Source organism: Callorhinchus milii, unplaced genomic scaffold, assembly GCF_018977255.1.
Source record: "Callorhinchus milii isolate IMCB2004 unplaced genomic scaffold, IMCB_Cmil_1.0 Scaffold1, whole genome shotgun sequence".
In the NCBI taxonomy this organism is placed as follows: Eukaryota; Metazoa; Chordata; class Chondrichthyes; order Chimaeriformes; family Callorhinchidae; genus Callorhinchus; species Callorhinchus milii.
In genome coordinates, this window is record NW_024704742.1 from 65,466,355 (window position 1) to 65,482,518 (window position 16,164).

General features: G+C 39.4%; 1 protein-coding gene across 1 annotated transcript in view; it reads right to left on the minus strand.

The window, feature by feature from the left end:
- Positions 1-16,164, minus strand: part of prelid1a (PRELI domain containing 1a) — a 52,560-nt gene that overhangs the window by 35,693 nt on the left and 703 nt on the right. The gene's annotated exons all lie outside the window — the stretch shown is intronic.

The window sequence follows — 16,164 nt, forward strand, 5'->3', positions numbered from 1 at the left end:
CCCTTCTTAATCTTAAAATCCTTACTCATCTCACCCCTTAACTTCCTCACATCCGGTAAATATTATTGATTACCCCCCAATGCTATCAAAACAGTGGTCTTTCATCCCAGATACAAGTCTGATGAATTGGTGCTGGATATCTTTATAAATTGAGATGTGAAAAACTGATTATTCAAAAGGTGATCTGACCAGCGTTCTCTAAATTGCATTACTCTTTACGTACTTTCAAATTCTAGACCTCTTGTAATAACACTGAGCATTTCATTCTATCATTTCTGCTTTCTGTACCTCAAAAGTGGCCTTTAATGAAATAACTGTGGACCCCTCTCCCTTCATCTATCCCACTCCACTGAGAATGGATTCCCCACTGAATAAATTTCCATCTGCTGATCTGTACAAGATATGCTATCTTTTTGCTCCGTTGTCTGCTACGTTGAACTTTATCTACTTTTATATCCCTTTGCAATGCAATTTTCTGCTTCCTTCACAAAATTGTATCTCCTAAATTATTGTCATCTTGAACAAACACCACTTGTCAGTCCCCAGTTAGACATTTTTTATCTGAACTCCGCCTTGTTTCCAGTTAATTTTCTATCTATGACACTAGCTTGCTTTTCATTCATTCAATTAATTAATTAGAAGAAACAATCTTTTATGTGAAACCTGGAAAATAACTGCAAGTCCTTGTAAATGTAATTGATTATTTTCTTACCTATCAAACTTGGTTCTGTCATATATGATCTACATTTCACAATACCCTTGGAGTTCCATGATCTGCCTTTTACAGACTGATCATTAATAATAATCCTCCAAAAAAAAACCCAAAACAGTAATAAATTGGTCATTTTCAATCCACGACTGTTTGTGGGACTACTGTGCGTAATTAGCTGCTGCGTTTCGCCCACAAATATACAGTCAATTCACTTTACAGTTTATTCTGTGAAGCGCTTTGAGACGTCGAGAAGACGTGAAAAGCGCTATATCAAATGCAAGGATTATTATTATGATCAGATCACACTTAATTCCAGTGCTAAATTGCTTTTTCTATAATGATGGATTCTAGTAACATTTAATCACTAATGTTAAATTTACTGGCCTATAGTTAAGGGGCATCCTCGTTATAATACAGTGGTTTAGATTCATAAACTCAGAGCCTTGTGTTGAAACAAACGTGACACTAAATGTGAAAATATTGGCTCTCTTCCCATTTACTGGGTCGTTGCTGATGTCATTTCCCGCATGCTGTGCACATAAACACAGCACAGGAAGCCCTATATTTGATTTGTTCCTTCCTGTCTTGAATAATGATTTTTATAGTTGTTCTGATCGTCTCGTATTATCCACAAATGCAGAGAGTTTTTAAAGTATAACTAATTCCCTTATCTTTTTTTAATAAACATTCCTGGATGGAATGTTTCAAGGCATGGAGACTTCTGTGTCTGCTTCCCTGCGGTACCATATGTTCTGCGAAGATTAACCCTGGTTCCTTTGTGGAACGTGATTCAGTCTAATTGGGTTTAAGGGGGGGAGGGTGAGCTTGTACACCAACAAAAAAATCATGTACTGTAAAGATTAATGCAAAATATTCATTTAGCATGGGTGTGAGAGTGGACGTTGGACCTCAGTGAAAGTTTGACCTTCCATTTTCACTACCTTGCTAAGGGAAAGCTTAATCTGATTCCTTCTGTAGTGAATTTGATGTGTGGAAAATCATCAGGTGTATAATACAGGGTGATCAAAAAGTTGGGAAGCTACCCTATTATCTAAAAAATTTTTAAAGACTTATTAGGCATTGTAATAGTATCACAATTTTTTGGTCACCCTGTACATGAATGTGCAGTACCACTTGTTACTTTAAGTGTAGTAAGTTCAATTCATGTTCAATAAAATGAAGAAAAAAATCTTCTTGTGTGGTATGTAATCATGAATTGCCAGCTTTAATATTACTCTAATTGATTATATGGATTATTGGATATTTTTAGGGCACTTGTAATACTGTTTAAAAGTCACTGCCCTTAAAGTTTCCTTAATGTATGAACTCCTTTGTTGTTTATTGTTGAATTGTTAAGTGTTGTGTATAATTCGGTCAGGATATATATATTTAAAGCACTGGTCAAATTGATTTATGGTTTCTATGAATAATTTGCGGTAAGGAAATGCTAGTTTTTCTAGCCATTTTGTGCTTGTATTCTAAGTAAGGTCAAAGGACAAAACCAGAATACTGTTGGATCAGTAATTTGTGTTTTTTTTATTTGGTTAGTAACCTGGACGAGAGATGGAGCACAGAGAGCCTTATAGTTATGTTGGACTGGATCTTTACCACAAGCACTTATCTACACGTGCTCAGCAGATTATGAAAGCCATTCAATATGACCATAAAAGAATGCAAAACCCAGGAAAAGCCAAATACAGTGAGTGGTCACAAGAGGGCACTGTGGTTAACCAAATAGTTTTTCACCTGCAGAATGTATTTATTTCCTTTAGTCATTTTTGATTTTAAGCGGTTATTCCACCCCCGGAAAGAAATATCTGATTTCAATGAACTGCCACTGTATAACCCAAATCATTTTCCATCAATACACATTTATTCTAAATATTATTGGTTGGGTGTCAGGGTATAGTTCAATAACGCAAAAAAGATTATTATTTTTCTGCAATTGTTCTCTTAAACTAGTGAAACAAAGAACATTTGCCATGATCATTAATTTTTTTAAGCTGTTGGATTTTTATTTTGTTCTGACATGTAGAAACCCATATTTAAGAGTATCCAATCAGAGTTCCACATACCCATATCACCTATTGAAATTTCCCATTTGTCTGGAATGGAGTGTGCAATCTCCTTCTGGAGGGACAGTCCCAAGTTACCTAATTCCAGAAAGTAATAGGCACAGGTTGGCAAAAGCCAAGGCTTAAGAACTCCAAAATGTGAGTTGAGGTCCTGTTGGAGTTTCATTAGCTACAGTTGGATAGCTTACCTTTGCGAGGTCTGTTCGGCAAGCTTCCCATTGCTTATCCAACCAAAAACATCCAACATGTTGGAGCTTTGGCTTGCAGGCATAACAGTAGCTGAGTGGGAAGAATGACTGTTTCCATTGATTTGATTATTTAATGAAATCCTGTTTAAAATAAAATGTGGCTATGTTCAGCAATTGATTCAAATCTTTAATATCGAGAAACTATATCAGAATGAATAGATAAATACAGCTACACAAATTACACTAAAAACAAGAGTGTTTAGTTGGATCTGCAGTTATTCAAATGTTACACATAAAATTATGTTATTAATCTACCACATGGTAGAAAATCTGAGTAATTACAATACATGTATTGAACCACTCATTTAAACTCAATAGAAACAATCTGAAATCTATCAATATACTGTTATTTTGATTCTACAATGCATTTGACAGATTAAAAAACATTAAAATAATGATTGTTACTGGTAACTTAATTAGCCCTTGTACTAATACAGTACTGAGCAGTCATTTGATTTAGTGCCTTATTACATTGAATCATCTCAAAGTGCTTTGTACAGTGGGTTACTTTATAACTGCAGCTTATTTTAAGCAGCAGCTTCCCACAAGCAGTAAAAGCAATTTTTTTTGTGTGTGAATTTTCGATGTGGAGGTATTATTGGACAGGTCATTCAGAAATCTCTCTACTCTTTGTCAAAATAGTGCTATGCGATCTCCAACACGCACTTGGATTACTTGGTAATGATTCCATGAAAATTATTTTTCAGCTGTTTATTTTCACTAATAGGTTTGCTCTATATTTGTGCTCTATATTTCAAGACCTTTGTGTTGTGAGCCTTTGTTAGATGTGCATCATATGTTTCATTTTTGGGTGTGTTAAAACATTTGACTGAAAAAATGCAGTTCCATTTTTTATAATAATAATCCTTGCATTTGATGAAGCGCCTTATCACGTGGTGGAGCACTTCATAGACAATATTATAAAGTGAATTGACTATATATTTTGTAAGCAAAACGCGGCAGCCAATTGCGCACAGCAGTGTCCCACAAACAGTCGTGGATTGAGTGACCAAATGTAAAAAAATTGAAGTCTCCAATTTCCAAAACATACGTGTCTTGTTTTTTAGACTTGCCCGCAGTATACCTACCATGTGCAAATGTTATTATTTGAACAGTGCACTGAACTAAAATTAGCTGAATGTAACGCAAGATTTTTTTTAGATCATTGGAACCATGATATGGAGGAAATAACCACAGATGGATGTAACAGGAGGAAGACAGGAACAGGTGCAGTGCTTCAGGAGGTAGAATATTGGCAGAATGAAGAAAGGTGAGATGACGTTTATTCACTTTTTTTTAATCAAACATAAGGTAAGGTTCAAATTGGACACATTAATTCTTGTTCACAAGCAAAATATTCAGTGTCTAGTTGACATGCCAATACAGAAAATATCACAATGACTCTGTGTCATATCTGGAAAATGCTTGGACTTCTAAATTGCTGCACTATTTTACTAAATGCTTTTATTGAAGCGTACGTAAATTCAAATAAATCTAAAACATGTGCTTTACTTGAAGCATATTGTTAAAATATATTTTTCTTAAATTTCTTTATGTCGTTTACAAAATACGGAGTCATTATACTTTACAGGATATCCTTTGAGACGTCTCCCTGACGTGAAAAACTCTCCGACAAATGTAAGAGTTTTTTTTATTCCCTAGTCTTCCAAGTCTTCATCCAGGACCTTGCCCAAGTGGCCACTCTCACATGTGAGTTTTGACAAGTGTTGCTGTTCAACCACAGGAGACATCACAGGCAAGCAAGATGTCATTTGTTGCAGTATAAAATAGGGGGTACTGCAAAAGATCTTTGAAATGTAAATACATTAAGTTTAAACATTCTTGGGTTGGCTCTTGGATGGTGAATTGGACCACCTTATGATTTTTAATGTTATCTTTAGAACCAGTTGACTCCTGGCTCTTTAACAGTGAGATGAAGGTTATTCATCTGTGGGTGGTATCACGGCCAGCCAAATCATAGCCTTATCCAACATCAGCACACATGCTCTGGATATTATCCCTGGCTGGTGTTTCTTACTCTCCTTAATCTAGGAATATTAAGATCAATTCCAGCCCCCGACTGAAGTCGTGGCTCAGATTAATAAATCATCGCAACCCAGAATTCACACATACCTTTCTGTCAAGTGTGGCCTAGTGCTGTGGGGGTGGGTATTACCTGGGCCAATAGAGAAGTGCGGCCACATCTTTTCCGTGGAATCCGCTACAAACCCGCTTTAAATGAAGTTTCTGGCCCGCAGGCCGCTCGCTGGTTACTTGACATCACTGTGGGCGGGGTGGCCCAAGCGGCAAATGAGCTTCACTGAGAATCCCCACTGTTGGTGATTGTGTGTATCTGTGTTTCTCTAAGTGTCTGTCTCTCTCTGAGTTTGTGAGTGTCTGTGTGAGTGTGTCTCTCTCCTCTGTGTGTTTGTGAGTGTCTGTGTGAGTGTCTGTGTGAGTGTGTCTGTGTGTCTTTCTCCTCTGTATGCATGTTTGTGAGTGTGTCTCTTCTATTTGTGGAGTCCTGTAGTTCAGTGGTTAGAGCATTCGCTTTACAAGCGAGAGACCTGAGTTCAATTCCAGGCAGGTCAGGGCGAAACCTTGGGCAAGTTTCCTTACTCCACACACCTAATAATAATCCCATCAAAAAAAAACAATAATAAATTGGTCATTTTCAATCTACGACTGTTTGTGGGACATTGCTGTGCGCAATTGGCTGCCGCGTTCGCCCACAAATATACAGTCAATTCACTTTACAGTATGTTCTGTGAAGCGTTTTGGGACGTCCTCCCGATGTGAAAAGCACTATATCAAATGCAAGGATTATTATTATTATTATTATATGTTTGTGTGTTTCTGGGTGTCTCTGTATGAATGTATGTATGTGTGTCTCTCTGTCTGTCTGTGTGTATATATCTTTGTGTCTATGAGTGTCTTTCTCTGTCTCTCTCTGAGGATGTGTGTCTCTCTGTGTCTATGAGTGAGTGTCTCTCTCTGGGTCTATGTGCAGTACAGGCCCTGGGAGGTAGGAGGTGGTGAGCTCCTGTAGCCTTGCTGGTGACCCCCCTATCCACCCAAAAAAAAGGGCCAACCCAGTTTATGTTAAAGAAGTAATTAATATTTTTTTTGCAACAATCTAATACGTGTTATTTCCTTATGTTTAGTTTGTAACAATAAAGTGAAAAAAATGAGGTTGTTAGTAAAATGTACCTCAATAGCACCAATCAACCCCCTGCAATTTTCTGCAAAATTTTTCAAAAATGGCCCCACAGCTTCCCAGGGGATTTTCAAACCTCCCCGCATTTTTTAGCAAATATTTCTGCACTTTTCTATTTGATCCAGAGTATTACCCACTAAAGTCAAGTATCAGGGTAGCCCATTGTGCGTTTTAAATATAATACATATTTATTGTGATAATATAGTATTTGATATAGCATGTCTTCTAGACCTCTCAAAGCGCTTCACAGAATATGCTGTAAAGTGAATTGACTGTATGTATTTATGGGCGAAACGCGGCAGCCAATTGTGCACAGCAATGTCCCACAAACAGATGTGGTTTGAAAATGACCAATTTATTATTGTTTTTGGTTTATGGAGGGTTTATTATTAGGCGTGTGGAGTAAGGAAACTTGCCCAAGGTTTCACCCTGCCTGGAATTGAACCCAGGTGTCTTACTGCAAGGCGAGTGCTCTAACCACTGAGCTACAGGACTCCACCTTCCACGCGATGGAAGTACAATATAGTATAGTGTGAATTTCAGAATATTTTTTTTTAGGTTTGCAGAAATGAAGAATTAAGGGAAAACTGTTTAGTGAAAATGTTGTCGTGTATAAAATGTTATTTATAGTTTGTGCTTTGATAGGAAACTTAATGGTATTCTTATCTGTCAGCTTTCTAAATTAGGTTTTCATTGACAGCAAACACACACTGTTAGCCAGTGGAAGGTAACACGCATTGGGATGACCTAAGGCATAAATAATATGAATAAAGAATGCACATTTTAATTTCTCTAAAATCTCTTCATCATTTGTGAGTAGAGAAATGAGTTGTTGGGGCACCTCATCTATAATTTATGGTTTCTTCAAATACTGACAGCATCAATAACAGCCATTAGCCATTATCTGTTGTAATCTGCACAACAGTTTTAGATTTATAAGTCTTATTTCTGATCTGCTTTAGTTGAAAATCCACATACCTCAAATTATCATTTTAATAAGATGGGCAATCTGGTGAGTCATTGGCTTCCCATTGCTATATGTTCTGCTCAGCATGTACTTGTACCTGTGCTTTTGCTATAATTCTGACGAGCCTATGAGTGGCTGATTTGGAAAAACAACAATTGACATTTGTAAAGAACCTTTCACATTGGGAGGATGTGTTAAAACATTTCATACAGCTGATTGGGAATCCGAGTGGATGATGGGGGGTAAGAAGATGTGGGAGTGTGGGTAAGAATATTGGGGAGGGTAAGAAGATAGGGGGATAAGAAGATGGGAGGGGTTAAGTCGTTGGGGGTAAGAAAATCGGGGGTAAGAAGGTTTGGTAGGTAAGAAGATGGGGATAAGAAGATTGGGGGGGTTAAGAAGATTGGGGTGGGTAAGAAGATTGGGGCGGAGGGAAAAGTGATCGATAGCACAATTGAAAAGATAGTTCTTAAAGTGGGATGGTCCATCCAAAACGTTTGCATGATTAGCAAATTGTTGTTATGAATGTAGTGTAGGTTGCATATGTAACAATAATAATTCTTGCATTTGATATAGTGCCTTATCACATATGCGCATATATATACACAGTGCACTTTAGTTGTGGTTATCAATTTCATCAACTCCATTTTTGATCATTATAATGGGACCTTGGTTTTGAGAACTGATCATCGTACATAAAGGAAAACAAAGAACAGTAATGATTAAAGACCACTGAATATAAATATAAACTGAAAGAAGTTTTTTTTCTTCTGTTCCCATATCAAAGGTAAAGTTTAAAACTCATAGCCCTTCCAGATTTTCAGTTGTATTTTAACTGACAGCATCAATAAAAGCCATTGTACATTATGTGTTAACTAAGTCTGAACCCATTATGCCGGTTTGAACCTGTATGCAGAAATTGTGTTACAGTATTAATACCTTTCTTGTGACTGTTGACATGTTGTCCATTGCACAATATGGATTGTATCAATAGGGATACACCCGGCTGACAAGAAAAAAAACTCTAGGATGTTGAAATAGAGATAGACAGATACTTGGGTCGTATAGAGGAATAAAAGGATATAGCAAAAGTGCGGGTCATGGGATTTAACAATCTGCCAAAATCAAATAAACTGGTGGAACAGCTCAATGGTTGTTTGATCCCCTCCTGTTTCATATGTTCCCATGTTGTTGGACTAGCATGATACATCAGCAGTCCACAGTTGTCTTATTTTAAGAACTCAGGCACAAAGAAAAAAAAATATTTTGCCCAATTCATATGATGCAACTTATTCAGTGTTACCCACTATGCTTTTCTACAAAAAACATAGCCTCTTGCAAATTTGTTTCAATGGAAATTATCCCAGACTTAATGTGAAGCATATGTTATCCTGTTTCAACCTGTAAATGGCTCAGAGCCACTAAATCAATGTGCATTATAGTAGCTGGCATTATTCATTGTTTTCTCATCAGGAGGTATCAGCAGTGTCAATATGTTTGTGCTTGTGTGGATGTGCACTAGTGTCAGTGTGGGTTTATCAAACCTGTCTTAAAACAAAATAGAATTTAGAGTACAGTTATGAAATTCTGATAAATGTATGTTCTATATTTGAGCTATATTATTATATATTATTCAACTGATGTTACAACACCCTTCATAAGAAATTTATACATTTTGTTTTTTATTTTGTCCCAGCAGAACACAGAAACGTTTAAAACTGAACAGGTGTACTTCATTCTTTACATTTTGCCTCGCTCATGACATCCATTGAGTGGCATTTGTGCTGAACTGGCTGACTTCTAAGTCTCTTAAGTCATTAGGTCACCATCAATGTCACTTCCAACTTTGCACCTGTGTATCAAACAGCAAGATGGCAGTGATTCAATAATAATAATCCTTGCTTTTGATAAAGCTCCTTAACATGTCGTTGAGATGTCTCAAAGCACTTTACAGGAGATATTAAAAGTGATGTGACTCTATTTTGTTAATAAATGCAGCAAACAATTTTCGAGCAGCAATGTTCCATGCAGTTTTATTTGGGGGAATGTTGAGCAAGACACCGGATATAATCACAGCCTCTCTGATCTCAATCCCTCCAGAATAAGCACATCATTTGGAGTGCTATTTTTACTCCTAATACATTAAATTTGCTCTAAAAAGTGTATTTATGATTATATACTGGATACAAATGCAATACTCTGTCATTTGCTTTCTTCATTTCATATTTCAGTTTAAATTTAATAGCACTATGGCAAGTCCGCAGGACTCCAGGGCACTGCTGATGACAGCACAGTCAGGTTGGCTCTTCAGCAGGATTTAGAAGGTCAGACCAGCACTCAGCTCCTATTAACCCTGCAGGCCAACACCCTAACGGGTAGGATGGTCCTAGCTGGACAAGCAGTGGGAAAGCTTGCTAGACAGCGCTATCAATGGCAAGCTATGTAGTTTTAGCTGGTTGGACTCCAGCAAGCTCTTGCCAACCTATGTCTAATATTTTCTGAAATTAGGTGAGCTGGGTGCGTCCCTCCACAGAGAGAGTGCACATTCCATCCCAACAAATATCTCTGTAATTTCCGTGTATAGGTAGGATGCATGTTTGATTTGGGTACTCTTAAGGTGGTGATGGGTTCCAAACAGAAGCTTTCTTAAAATACATAGTAAAATATATATGTTAGTTAGGTAAGGTACTCAAAGATCTTAGCTTTTTGACATCAAAACAATGCATTGGAATTCAAGAAAATGCTCGCTTATAAGTGTCTAGTCAGTGATTCAGTGGGTAAATGAATAGCAGCACTGAGCCATACACACCAGCAGGAAGTTCTCGGGTTTGATTTCTAGTCTGTGCTGATCTCAATTATGGAGGCTGCAGGAGTGTTACAATTGATCTTAATGTTTCTAAGTTAAGCGGTGAAAAAACTAGCCTGTGCCTTGCTCTTAATTCCTAACTATTGATATTATGCTGGTTAAGTGAGGTGTGGACTCCGGGTAAGATTACAGATGGGATTGGCTTTGATGCCTGCCCCATCTAACAATTGATAGCCTGCTGACATTTGCTCTCTAGGTCACATATAATTTAATAATCTAATAATCCTTTCATTTGATATAGGGTCTTATCATGTTGTGGAGATACTTCAAAGCACTTCAAAGGGCGTGTGGAGTAAGGAAACTTGTCCAAGGTTTCGCCCTCTGCCTGGAATTGAACTCAAAAAAAAAAAAAAAAAAAAAAAAAAAAAAAGGTCTCTCACTTGCAAAACGAGTGCTCTAACCACTGAGCTACAGGACTCCACTAAGCAAAGATACATTTGTTTTCAAAATAAAACAAAAACAGAGAATAAAATAAAACACTTGTAATGCAAAAATCTGGAGAACTACTACTTACTATTGGCTACATAATATTAAAGAAGAAAAAAAAATTACAATGGGGGAGTGGAGTGTCCTTTCACCAGGGCTGTTGCCTTGGAGCTGAGCCAATGCAGGGAGCTGTGTCTGCAAATTGCAGCTCCTTTGCCGACAGAACCAGTTTCCCCATTGGCATGTGATAGTATATGCCCCAAGAAAACATGTACTGTACCTCTAAAGAGGCAAGGACTACAATTTGAATGCTTATTTGAAGAAATATATGTTAAAACCATTACCCAAATGGTCCCCCCTACAACAAAGCTACCTGGACTGTCCAAGCACTCTGAGACACACTTTTTAAATCACAAGCTCCAGAGTAATATTTCTTGTCTTTACTCAAGTATCCTTACTCTTTTCCGAATGTAAAAGAGCATGCTCGACATCCGAGGCTGAAATTTTACCTAGCCTGCAAGACCATTTTATCTTTACATTTAAAAATCGCATAGAATTGTGGAAAAATTCTTAATTCAGTCTTAATTTAAATACTGTGTTTTCACAGATCATAAAAATAAAGAGCTTCAAATACAAGACTGAATTTGAGAATTTGCCCTAGATGAGATAAAATTGTGGACCTCAGGTATTAAGATTCTGCTAATGCTGCTCTGCAGATGGAAAATGAAGCTGGTTTGGGCTGTTATGCACGGAATTTCCTTCCATTAGCAAAGAAGTGTCGGCTATTTGTGCCTGAACTCACTATGTGAGCATTGATCCACATCCTAACTTTAATGTTATTCCATTTATTTTCAGCAATTTGTCCTAGTTACTCTTTCAAAACTTTTTATAGTTCCCTATTCTATAATTGGTGCTAGTATTTTGTTCCACATCTCTATCATCCTTATATTAAAAAAAATTAAACAACAAACTGCATTCATACAGCACTTTTCACGTCGGGAGCATGTCCCAAGGATTCAGGAGGGAAGTGAAGGCGCAGTCAAAGAGGAAGGTCTTGAGACCTTCAATTTCAAATTCAATTTCTTGTGCACAAATTGGCTGCCTCGTTGGCCCACAAAACGTATAGTCACTGCACAGTACATCCTGTGAAGCCCTTTTGGACATCCCCCGATATGAAAGGAGCTGCATCAAAGGTGAGGATTGTTGTTGCACGATCTCTTGTGCTCAAGAGTAACCAATTTAATTGAACTTTCATAGTTACATGGAAACAGAATGTATAATTGCTATAAAAATGCTTTATTCTGATTTAATTAACTTTAAGATCAAAGTATAAAAGGTGTTTTTATAATATTATTTACTGCCAGAACAGCAGAATACAAAAACAACAAAAAAATACACCAGTATGTCACAGTATACTGTATTTATACAGGACTTAGGCTATGATGCCTACAGTACAAAGAGCAATTTGGTGTCCTGACAGATGAGGACAGCCTTTGTGTGGCCCCAGCTTTGCAGATGAACAGCTGCTGTTGACAGCTTTTGTGTCCTTGCATATGCGGTTACTGTGATGCTGTTAAGCCATGAAGTGCTATACAGTACACAACAACTTCATGGATTATTCAGTACCTGTACAGAAACAAAACTACCTACAATTATGTTTTTAAAGTCAGCCAGGTGTCTTGACACAGGTGGAAAACCACTGTCATGTTTAAGAGCCTCCAAATCAAATACTCAGGATTCCCCATTTGTCTGGTATGGACAGACACTCTCCCCAGAGGGAACCGCCCTGATTACCAAATCCCAAAGAGTTTAGGTGCAGGTTGTTGTTGGGAATTACTGCAGTTTAATCAGCGAAAATCATGCAGCTTGTGTGCAGATGATTGACTCAATTCTAATATGCTATTGCCAAGAATGTCACCGTGGAACAAACTCAGTTCCCCTCTCTCATAACTCACCTGGTGCTTTAAGAGTATAAATGCAACATTAGAATTGTATTCACAATGTTGGACATCATGCCACAAAATAGACAGGTACAAAAAACAATTGCAATGTGGTTGTTTTAAATATAAAGGGCATGAACTTTAAAGATGATCAGATTTACTGAAGCTTTACAAGCTGGAACGACTTAAGCTTTGTACGCTAGAAAAAAAAGTAGCTTAAGATATAGACCATTAATGGTAATAAAGAAGAACAAAAACTCGGGTTTATACAGTATTTCAAAGTAAGACTAGAAAATACAAATGTATATTAAACACATTTAGAATCAGGAAAATACTTCTTTACTCAGAGGGATAACGATTTTGAGCAAGTTATAGTCAACAATAACAACTTGCATTTATATAGTGCCCCTCACACAGGGTAGCATCCCAGAGCACTTAGCAGGGACGGAGCACGACTCCGAGCTGGGGGGAAATGACCCTAGGCACAGTCAAAAAAGCAAGATCTTCAGGCACGATCTGAAGATGGGGAAGTAAGGGGCAAGGCGGAAGGATAGAGGAAGAGTGTTCCAGAGTTTCGGGACGTAGTGCCCGAAAGCCCAGCCATCGATGATGAAACGGAGGGCATGAGGGATGTGCAGGAGGCCGGAGCCAGTCGAGTGGAGGCAGTGGGTTATGGAGTAAGCAGGTTGGAGAGGTAGGGAAGTGCCAGGGCATAAAGGGATTTGAAAATGAGTGGGAGGATCTTGAAATCGATCTGTTCGGCAATAGGGAGCCAGTGTAGTATGGCTAGAAATAATGTGACAGGAGTATGGAGTTTAGTAATAATAATAATAATAATAATAATCCTTGCATTTGATATAGCGCTTTTCACGGCAGGAGGACGTCCCAAAGCGCTTCACAGAACACACTGTAAAGTGAATTGACTGTATATTTGTGGGCAAACGCGGCAGCCAATAGCGCACAGCAATGTCCCACAAACAGTCGTGGATTGAAAATGACCAATTTATTATTGTTTTTGGTTTTGGAGCGATTATTATTAGGCTCTGTGTGGAGTAAGGAAACTTGCCCAAGGTTTCGCCCTCTGCCTGGAATTGAACTCAGGTCTCTCGCTTGCAAAGCGAGTGCTCTAACCACTGAGCTACAGGACTCCACGTCCTATGGGCGAGTATGGGCGAGTAAGCGGGTGGTGGAGTTTTGGGATCAGTTGGATCTTGTGGATGGTGGAGCTGGGGAAACTGGAGAGGAGGACATTTGAAAAGTCGAGTCGGGAGGTAACAAACGCATGGACGAGTGTTCGGCTGTGTCTGGGATAAGATACTGTCGGAGGCGGGCACTATGGTGGAGATGGAGGAAAGGGATCCTGGTCAGGGACTGGATGTGGGGAAGGAAGGACAGCTGTTGGTTGAACCTGATGTCTAAGTTACGCATTGGTTTGGTGAGTCTGAGAGCTAAGCTGGGGAGGTTGAAGAAGTCATATTCGCAGAATAGAAGATGTTGACGGGAGCCAAGGAGTATTGCTTACATCTTGTCGACATTTAGTTGCAAGAAATTTGCCCTCATCCAGGCCTTAATCTCTGCCAGACAAGATGAGAGAACATTGGCGGACCTGGATTTGCAGTTGGAAGAGAAGTAAATTTGTGCGTCACCTGCACTCATGTGGAAGTTTACCCCGTACCTACGGATGACATCGCTGAGAGGGAGCATATAGATGAGGAAGAGGGGGCCAAGGATGGAGCCTTGTGTACATCTCAGGTGATTGGGTGGGGGCGGGAGGAGAAACTGTTTGAAGATACAAAGTGAAGGCGGTTTGTTAGACAGGCTAGTGCAGTGCCACTAAGGTGGATGAGGGAGGAGAGGCGGTGGAGGCGGATGGTGTCTTCAACTGTGTTGAACGCGGCAGAGAGATCCAGGAGGTTGAGGAGGCAGAGGGAACCCTGGTCACAGAGAGAGATGTCGTTTGTGACCTTGACTGTGAGCTATGGGCAGAGCAGAAACCAGACTGGAGGGACTCAAGGAGGGAGTTAAGGGAGAGGTGTGAGCAAACCTGCTTAGCAACAACGCATTCCAGAGGTTTGGCAAGGAAGGGCGGGTTGGAAATGGGACGGTAATTTGTAAGGTTGGAGGGGTTCAGGATGGGTTTTTTGAGTGACGACAGTGGTCAAATAGAGCTCAAAACATTGGAGCTATTCAAAATCTAATTAGATTACTGGTTGGGAAAGTTGATGTATTGGAAGGTACCTTAAAGCAGATGGGGGTTCCCAGACCTTTCATAAATTCATATAAAAAAGACTTACAAAATAAATTTCCACGCAGATTTGGAACTCTGAGTAGTTTGGTTTGGAAAACAAAGGTTTTCTTGTGTATCAACTCAACCAACTGACCAAAACAATAATAATACTTGCATTTGATATAGCATTTCAGAGGAATATGTGAAGGTCATGCTGTCTGCTATTCACTGTATTCACCTGCTTGATCTGTTCTATGTGCTTGTATTTAGTGAGTCACCTCACTTTCTTCTTCAGCAATTCCCTCAATTTAAGTCTAATTATCACAATGCTGCATAATATTGTAACGTATTAATCCTTATATTTTATATAGCACTTAGAATGTCAAAGGCTTAAAAGTGCTTTACAGGAAATTGCTATCAACGACAACAACTTGCATTTATATAGCGCCCCAGTGTTACAGAACACTTCACAGTGGTGGAGTCTGACAACGAGTCAGGAGGTGACCATAGTCATAGTCAAATAGGAAGGTCTTCAGGTGCGACCTGAAGTTGGGGAAGGAAGGGGCTGGCGGAGGGCAAGGTGAAGAGTGTTCCAGAGTTTCGGGGCACAGTGGCTGAAGGTGCGGCAATCAATGGTGGACATGAGGGACATGCAGAAGGCCAGAGCCAGTAGAGCAGAGTCAGCGGGTTGTGGGTTAAGCAGGTTGAAGGCGTAGGGAGGTGCCAGGAATGAAGGGATTTGAAAAACAGGTGTGAGGATCTTGAAATCACTCCATTCGGTGATAGGGAGCCAGTGGAGCCTGGCTAGAACCGGTGTGATGGGGGTTTAGTACGGGTGAGTATTCGGGAGGCAGGGTTTTGGATCAGCTGGATCCTGTGCATGGTGTGGAGCTGGGAGATCGGCAAAGAGGACATTTGAGAAGTGGTGACGAGCAGATGGGGCCTCGGTTTAATGTCTCATCTGAAGGCAGCACGTCTGACAGTGCAAAACTCCCCCCAGCACTCCCCTGGAGTGTCAGCCGACTTCGATACTGTTGAGTTCAAAGTCCAAAAGTAGGGTTTGAACGCACAACTTTCCGACTTGACTCAGAGGAGAGAGTTCTAACCAACTGAGGCCAGGGCGATATAGTATACAGAGTTAATAATGTCCACAATCATCCTTGCATTTGACATAGCGCCTTATCACGTTGTCTAAAAGTCTCAGTGAAAGTACTTCACGGGATATACTGTAAAGAGGAGGGATGGTGTATTTTGTGGCCGAAACGCAGCAACCAGTTTGCGCGCAGCAATGTCCCACAAGCAGCCCAAGGATGGAGTGATTAACCAATTTTATTTGGGTGGGGGAAGGGGGGTTGAGAATAGATAAATTGTTGGCCAGGACACCTGGAGAAGGGCACTGAGAAGGTGAACGAGGAGAAAGTACAGTCCTCTGCGGAACGAACGATCTGTTCCTCTCCTCCTTTTAAAGAGCAGCTCCTTTGTGGAG